Genomic DNA, 8,583 nt, shown 5'->3' on the forward strand with positions numbered 1-8,583 from the left:
ACTCCTATCTACCAAATTTACACAACTCTGCTGTGCACTGAAAAGTCATTCAAAAAAATAAAATAAATTCATGAGCTACACTCAAAAGACGAATGCAGAGAAGTTGTTGGTGTTTTCTCCATGGGAGATCTAGTCCATGTCTACCATCTACACCCTCAGGCCTATTCAAGCAAAACTGTCACAAGGAGCAAAATGCTACATTACCCCAATTTTTACGGATCTAACTTTAGAAATGCACATTTCTGATAAGGTGCACTGAGGAGTCATGCACGTATTGAAAATTAGCTCATACATGCAGTTAAAGCTCAGTTCACATTGCCACGACTTGGAGTCTCAAAAGTCTGATCTCAATTTGCGGAAATTTGAACTGAGCCTTAACTGCATGTATGAGCTCATTTTTACAGAGTGTGCGACATATGAAATCCCAGGTTAGTCAATAACGACTATCTTAATTAGCACTACTGAAGTCGCTGACTTTAGAAAAGGTTCCTGTACTACTTCAAGGCAACTTCTGTCTGACTTGTGCCCATAGACTTTACTAGAAGTCGCCACCAAGTCGGTTCCTCACCTATATTGATATGATTTAGATCTGACATTACAGGAAGATTACCCAGGCATTCCCCGAAAGCTGCATCAAGCAGTCACAAGTCGCCAGGAAGTCCCCTGTCAGTCGCATGACTTTCAGGTCATGGCAGTGTGAACCAAGCTGAATTTATAGCATTGAACATCTTGAGGGAGATTTACAAAAACTGGTTCACGCAGTCTGGTGCAGCTGTACATAGTAACTAGTGAGCTTCTAGGTTTTATTGTCAAAGCTTAAGTTAGATGCGGATTGGTTACTATGCACAGCTGCTTCAGATTCCATCTGCACCTAGTAAATCCCCCCATTGCTCCTTGCAAGGTTTACTGAACAAGCTTGATTGAGCGCAAAAAATTTTTCACAGCACAATGGCAGCAGTTGAAACATGCTGCTAATTATTCTTGTGTTGCACTGACAGGGCAAACTAATCTTTATCTATTATTATTAGGTTCTAGAGAAGAAAACCCTCTTACAAAAAAGGTACCAAAACCCAAAGAACCTCTTTCAATACAAGTAACAAAACATGAAACAATACAGCTTTTGGCAGTTCAAATAAAATGCCTGACATAATTAGCTATAGTAAAATGGTACTATATAAATGGGTTATGTGTTATACTGACCAGAGTGATCACAACATGTTCTCAACTGCAAGATTTAGAAAAGAAGAAAAAAGAGAAAAAAAAAGAAGAGCTTTTACCAACCTGTTTTCATATCTTAAATCAACATGCAAAACAGTAAAACAGACCCTGAAACTTGTGAACATTTGTCACTTTAAGGCACATTTTCACAAAACCAAGTTGCATATTCCCACCTTTACGTAGAGATAGTTCTTGATAAACGTATGTGTGGTTTCAAAGTATCTAAAATGTGATCCATCACCTTTCTACAGGCCAGCGTTACCCAGTAATTTTCACTTTCCGCCAAAAACGAATATTTTACTTACAGGTATTGTTACATGGGCCAAGTCGTTCACTTGCTCCTGAGATTTCTGGCCACACACTAATATTTTAGAGACTCAACAATTCAATTCTATTGTTTTAATCAACTGGTAAAGCAAATAGTATATTTGCATTAATCCAATTGCTTTCAATGTCAAAGGTTTTCTGAAAAAAAGTAAAAAAAATAAAACAAAAAGCACTAATTTCAGAATTGCTTGATCTTTCATATAAAACACAACTGTTGTCACAAATACTTAGAGTTTTCTACCAATCTAATCGTTTAAGCTATCCTTATTAAAATAAAAATAAAATAAAAAGGAAGCAAAAAATGGTAGCAAAAAAATCCTAGATATTGTCAGCATATTATAAATATAGTTACACTGCACAATCAGATCCATGTGCACTGCCATCGTTAGAAGCTCCAATGGCAAGATATACCATAGTTCCCCTTCACACCTCAATCCCAAAATCTCCAGGATATGGAAACCAAATATACAGGTAAAAGTCACTGCAGGGGAGCTTGGAACACAAGAACCAAATTCCCCATTGCTGATTACTCCAGGAACTATAAGAAACTAGCTGTTAGCAAATCCAGCAAATATTCTACCAAAACTGAAATTTGTAGGAGAACGGACCCTTTTCTTTTTAATACACGATATTTGCTTCATGTCAACAAATCTTTTCAGACTTTTGGTCAACTGAAAAGCATTAAAAAGGGGCCACAATTATAAAACACAATCTACCTTAAAAGGCTAATTTCCCCTTTGTTCACGTTTTTTTCCTCTAAATTCCAGCTCCCCTATGTACCTATATAGCATTAATGTATTTATTTTGCAAAAAATAAAAGAGATTTACATTAACTTCTACACCGGCTTACCTAACTCTCTTCATAGCTGTTTAAAACACACTGCTTAACCACTTTCAGACCGGACCATTTTGCTGGTAAATGACCAGAGGTCTTTTTACAATTTGGCACTGCGCTGCTTTAACTGGTAATTGCGCGGTCATGCAATGTTGTACCCAAACAAAATTTGCGTCCTTTTCTTCCCACAAATAGAGCTTTCTTTTGATGGTATTTGATTGCCTCTGCGATTTTTATTTTTTGCGATATAAATGGAAAAAGACCGCAAATTTTGAAAAAAAATGATATTTTCTACTTTTTGTTATTAGAAAAATCCAATAAATTCAATTTTAGTCATACATTTAGGCCAAAATGTATTCAGCCACATGTCTTTGGTAAAAAAAAAGTCAATAACTGTATATTTATTGGTTTGCGCAAAAGTTGTCACATCTACAAACTAAGGTACGTTTTCTGGAATTTACGCAGCTTTTAGTTTACGACTGCCTATCTCAGTTCTTGAGGTGCTAAAATGGCAGGGCAGTACAAAACCCCCCCAAATGACCCCATTTTGGAAAGTAGACCCCCTAAGGAAATTGATAAGTGGCATGTTGAGCCCATCGAATATTTTATTTTTTTGCCTCAAGCGATTGAATAATGACAAAAAAATAATTTTTTTACACAAAGTTGTCACTAAATGATATATTGCTCACACATGCTATGGGCATATGTGAAATGACACCCCAAAATAAATTCTGCTGCTTCTCCTGAGTACGGGGATACCACACGTGTGGGATTTTTTGGGAGCCTAGCCGCGTACGGGGCCCCGAAAGCCAAGAACCGCCTTCAGGTTTTCTAAGGGCGTAAATATTTGACTTCACTCCTCACTACCTATTACAGTTTTGAAGGCCATAAAATGCCAAGATGGCACAAAACCCCCACAAATGACCCCATTTTAGAAAGTAGACACCCCAAGCTATTTGCTGAGAGGCATTTTGAGTCCATGGAATATTTTATATTTTGCCACAAGTTGCGGGAAAATTACAAACTTTAATTTTTTTTATTTTTTTTTTCACAAAGTTGTCACTAAATGATATATTGCTCACACATGCTATGGGCATATGTGAAATGACACCCCAAAATAAATTCTGCTGCTTCTCCTGAGTACGGGGATACCACATATGTGGGACTTTTTGGGAGCCTAGCCACGTACGGGGCCCCGAAAACCAAGAACCGCCTTCAGGTTTTCTAAGGGCGTAAATATTTGACTTCACTCCTCACTACCTATTTCAGTTTTGAAGGCCATAAAATGCCAAGATGGCACAAAACCCCCACAAATGACCCCATTTTAGAAAGTAGACACCCCAAGCTATTTGCTGAGAGGCATGTTGAGTCCATGGAATATTTTATATTTTGCCACAAGTTGCGGGAAAATTACAAACTTTTTTTTTTTTTTTTTTCACAAAGTTGTCACTAAATGATATATTGCTCACGCATGCCATGGGCATATGTGAAATGACACCCCAAAATAAATTCTGCTGCTTCTCCTGAGTACGGGGATACCACATATGTGGGACTTTTTGGGAGCCTAGCCGCGTACGGGGCCCCGAAAACCAAGCACCGCCTTCAGGCTTTCTAAGGGCGTTACAGTTTTGAAGGCCATAAAATGCCAAGATGGCACAAACCCCCCCAAATGACCCCATTTTGGAAAGTAGACACCCCTAAATTTAGGGGTACACTAGTGAGACTAGGTAATAAATGGCGGGTGCCCTGAAACTATAAAAAAAATAACTAACCAACCAGCGTCACCTGTAACAGTTATATGGTGATCACTGGTGAAAGGGTTAACTAGGGGGCAATCAGGGGGCTTTATGCGGTAGTATATGGGGGTCCCTGTCGCTATAAAAAGCTGCGGCGAACCTAAATACCTACCTGCCTAACTAGCGTCACCTGTGACACTAATACAGTGATCAGAAAAACGATCGCTTATTAGGCTGGGTTCACACTGGAGCGATGTGGGAACGCCACGAATGCGCGGCGGGTTCCCGCATCACATGCCTCCCGGCGGCAGTTCACACTGCCCTATGCGAACTGCTGGGAGTGTCAGTGAAATGTTAATGACACCCCCAGATCAGTTCGCATATCGCAGTGCGATCTGCAAACTCGGATCGCATGGTGTGAACACCCATGCGATCCGATTCTGCTGCGGACCAAAAAAAGGGTCCTGTGCGAGTTTGCGGCGGGTGCGGCGGGTGCGACACGAATTCAGCCATACTATCTGTATGGCTGAACTCGAATCGCACAGAGATCGGATGTGATTTGCACTGCAGTGCGGTGCGAATCACATCCGTTCTCATAAACTGCTGCAATGTGAACCCAGCCTTAGTGACACTGGCGACGGGGGGTGATCACGGGGTTAAACCTTTATTGGGGGGGTTAGAGGGGTACCTTAGAACTAAAGGAGGCTAACCCTAACTGCCCTAACAGTTATTACAGTCACAAATGACACCCGCCGGGTGATCAGGGGGTTAAACCTTTATTAGGTAATAAATGGCGGGTGCCCTGAAACTATAAAAAAATAACTAACCAACCAGCGTCACCTGTAACAGTTATATGGTGATCACTGGTGAAAGGGTTAACTAGGGGGCAATCAGGGGGCTTTATGCGGTAGTATATGGGGGTCCCTGGCGCTATAAAAAGTTGCGGCGAACCTAAATACCTACCTGCCTAACTAGCGTCACCTGTGACACTAATACAGCGATCAGAAAAATGATCGCTTATTAGGCTGGGTTCACACTGGAGCGATGCGGGAACGCCACGAATCCGCGGCGGGTTCCCGCATCGCATGCCTCCCGGCGGCAGTTCACACTGCCCTATGCGAACTGCTGGGAGTGTCAGTGAAATAATGACACCCCCAGATCAGTTCGCATATCGCAGTGCGATCTGCAAACTCGGATCGCATGGTGTGAACACCCATGCGATCCGATTCTGCTGCGGACCAAAAAAAGGGTCCCGTGCGAGTTTGCGGCGGGTGCGGCGGGTGCGACACGAATTCAGCCATACTATCTGTATGGCTGAACTCGAATCGCACAGAGATCGGATGTGATTTGCACTGCAGTGCGGTGCGAATCACATCCGTTCTCAAACCGCTGCAATGTGAACCCAGCCTTAGTGACACTGGCGACGGGGGGTGATCACGGGGTTAAACCTTTATTGGGGGGGTTAGGGGGGTACATTAGAACTAAAGGGGGCTAACCCTAACTGCCCTAACAGTTATTACAGTCACAAATGACACCAATGCAAAAAAAAAAAAAAAAAAAAAACAATTGGTGTCACTGTGACTGGGGGGGGGCAGGGGTAATTGGGGGGGTGATCGGGGGTAAAGGGGGGTGTGAGTGTGCCTGGCATGTTCTACTGTATGTGTGGTGTGTTGGTGCAACTCACCGAACCTCTCTCCTCGGTGCCGGAACGAAAAATACCGACACGGAGGAGAGAATACATCACTTCCTCTCCTGTGTTTACATTACAGGAGAGGAAGTGATGTCACGGAGGATTTCCATTCGTCGAGAGCGATCGCGAGGGGGTGGCCATGAATGAATGGCCGCCCCCTCATCCCGGATCGCTCTCGAAGGAATGCCGACCGCTGCAGGCACCGGGGGGGGGGGGCCCGATCGGGCCCCCCACCCGCGGGCAGGCAGGGACTTATATATACGCCCATATGCCTGCCCGTGCCATTCTGCCGACGTATATCGTTGTGCGGCGGCCGGCAAGTGGTTAATTACTTCTGCCTTACTTCCTGGTCATACTAGAGGTCATGACACAGGAAGGGGCTGACCAGCTGAGGGTGAATGATGCAGGGTGTGTGCTAATGAGATCAGCTGGTGAACATGGAAATAAAATGCACATCTTGAACCACCCAAACGAAAAAAAATAAAAAAAATCAGTTTTATGTGAATGAGCTTCTAATGGCAAACAGGAAGCCATGTGTGTTTTTAATAAAAGTCTATTACTATAGTATCTCCATTGTCAAACTGTCTTACAGGAAACCATTACATCTTCACCCTTGACTGTTATTAAGTGCCTATTCCATCTGTGTGGTGGCTTTAGTAGTACCAAAATGCACAAAAAAAAGTTGTATACACCACTATACATGGCAATGCATCAACATGCACTGCAATACAGGTGCTTTGGGGTACCAATAAAAATGAATGTTGCTGCAGCACACTAACACGCATTCCATGTCATTGTTAAAAAGTACCAAATAAATCTTTATTAGAGCTGCATGATTCTGGAAAAAAATGAGAATTGCAATTTTTGCTACTTTTTTTGCAACATATTTCACAATAAAATTGGGCTAACTTAATTTTTTTTTTTAATTCATTGAAGTGTATCCCCCCCCCCAAAAAAAAAAAATTGCATTTGAAAAACTACTGCGCAAATACAGCACAACATAAAATATTGCAATGACTGCCATTTTATTCTCTAGGGTCTCTGCTAAAAAACAAACAAAAAAACCCAAAACATAATATATATATATATATATATATATATATATATATATATATATATATATATATATATATATATATATATATATATACATATACACACACACACTTAAGCAACAAGTGTCAGAAAAAGGCCTGGTCTTTAAGTAGTTAAACTGACCTCGTTTGCAGGCTGAAGTTCTTCCCTTTGATCTAAAAGAACTAAATGTTATAATGTTTGTAGTGATCTCCTCTTTTTTTTTTTGACAGCTGTGTGTGAGCAGAGAATGGCTCTGCACTGTTTACATAGAACCGTGGAATTGCCGGAATAAGATCGTGAGAGGGTTAAATCGAGATCACGATTTTTTAACGATTAATCATGCAGCTCTAATCTTTACATAAACTCGTTTACAGAAAGGATGAAATTTGAAGTGTCCTTTTAATGTTGGCTGTATATGGATTGGAACAAAACCCATCACACCATTGCAGGCTCACATGCCCCCTCTCCATAATGATATACATTTGACCAACTGTTGCCCCTAAAGTCATTGGAAATTGTTATTGGCATTTCAAACTTCCCTTTGTAATCTGAACCTGCTGAAACAGGCTACCGATGAACAAGCATCAAATAAATTGGGGTATTTTATCGATCTTTGCTTGGCGTTTTAAATACATTTTGTGCTTTAGGTTTAATACCCTTTAAGCTAGAACCAGTAAAGAAGCACACAAACCCCTGTATAAAACTACAACTTTTCAATAAATTTGCAATGGAGAACAGGAAATATAATTGCTAAAAATTTGGTCTGTCCTTTTATTCACGACACTGCCTTTCATAGCGAGGTGTAAGATGTCAAAAGTTATAAAAGGAGCATACGCAGAGCTATGGTCTCAGTTTTAAACCGGAACTAAACCCACTAAGTTAACAAATTACAAAAAGAAAGCTCAATTTAGAGAAACGTTTCATTAAGGGTCATTTTTTAACATGTTTTGTGCAGGGTTTTAATGAAACATTCTATTTGCCATCACATGCACATTGTGGTTATAACTGTCCCAGTTCTCAGCCAATCTTTCAAGTCCTTAAACAGCTAGTGCAGTGGTTGTCAAACTAAACAGTATAGGGAGCCTTAAATGTGGCAAAACGGTTGCCGGCTTAGAGTGCAAAGCCGATCTTCCACCAAAAAAATAATAAAATAAAAAATATGTAGTTAAAAAGACCCAATAAACAAACTTAAAAAATGCAGAATAATGTACTTGAAATAATTACTTTCCTTTCTATAAATTATTTTCATTCACCTCACACATGCATAGTTTTTTTTTTTTCTGTGATGATTTAGGACACTCCATCTGGGTTCTGCCTCTCCTGTGATAATGAGGCAAGTATAATTCCTAATTTAGAACATTATCCTGCCCATCCAATTTATGACTGGCACAAATGCTGCTCATCTAATGGGCTGTGCGAACTGGGCACCTGTTTCACTTTCTTAGTCTTATCCCTAACTTTCCCTCATTCTCCATTAGCCAGGCAAAGGGTGACATAAATTTTGGAGCTGATCTGGCATTTCAAAAGTTCTCTGGCAGTTACTGATGCTGATCAATTACTTCCCTGCACAGCATTTGGAACACATGTTGCCATTGAGAATTTGCTGGTAGCCATTTCCTTGGTGAGGAGTGTTTTGGTATACACTTAGGTTTAAATGCATGCTGAGAATTATGCATGCTGAGAATTATTAGGCCGCTACT

The sequence above is a fragment of the Lithobates pipiens genome, unplaced genomic scaffold (genome assembly GCF_037356315.1).
Source record: "Lithobates pipiens isolate NorthernLeopardFrog02 unplaced genomic scaffold, aLitPip1_a1.2 Scaffold_13, whole genome shotgun sequence".
NCBI lineage: Eukaryota > Metazoa > Chordata > Amphibia > Anura > Ranidae > Lithobates > Lithobates pipiens.